Source organism: Pteropus medius, unplaced genomic scaffold, assembly GCF_902729225.1.
Source record: "Pteropus medius unplaced genomic scaffold, Ma_sr-lr_union100, whole genome shotgun sequence".
NCBI lineage: Eukaryota > Metazoa > Chordata > Mammalia > Chiroptera > Pteropodidae > Pteropus > Pteropus medius.
In genome coordinates this window covers 16,546,439-16,547,057 of record NW_024351543.1, presented here as the reverse complement: position 1 = coordinate 16,547,057, position 619 = coordinate 16,546,439, and the positions used below count along the sequence as shown (strand labels likewise).

Genomic DNA, 619 nt, shown 5'->3' with positions numbered 1-619 from the left:
GTTACTTATAGTATAAATGATTTTAAAAGCCACCAAACATAAAGGGATTTTTCTAAGTTCGCAGATAGCTAGCTTTCTGTTTAATCCAGTCCCTTCACAATGTATCTTATGTCCCTGATATTTAAAGCCATATGATCATCTGCAAATAATCCCAAGGATAGAATCTTCAAAGAATCTGGTCCATAGGCAGCATGTATTATGTTTTTTAGTTAGTTTTGACAAAATCATCTCAGCATTTGGACATTATTACCTACAAGATTTCTTTTCCTTCAACATGAAGACATTTAGTTCAGATTTGTAGAGCAAAGAATGTCTGTTCATATTTGACAGGAAGTATCTCAATTTAATCCCCACTTTACTTCATTATACAGGCACTGAGCTAATTATTTTTTGAGAAATAAACGAGAAATAACTGATAATTAGACACAAAGTCTTTTGAGGTATGCTATGTTGGCACACATGGACAAATGTTTCTTCTTAAATATAAAACATTATGTCATGTCTATGGCCATGCCACCCTGAACAAGCTCAATTCTGTCTGATCTTAGAAACTAAGCAGGGTCGGGCCTGGTTAGTACTTGAATGGGAGACCACCTAGGAAGATCAGGTGCTGTAGGCG

General features: G+C 35.5%; 1 pseudogene; it reads left to right on the top strand.

Annotated features, from left to right (window-relative positions):
* Window positions 1–500: 500 nt before the first annotated feature.
* LOC120586825 (uncharacterized) lies at window positions 501–619 on the top strand (annotated as a pseudogene).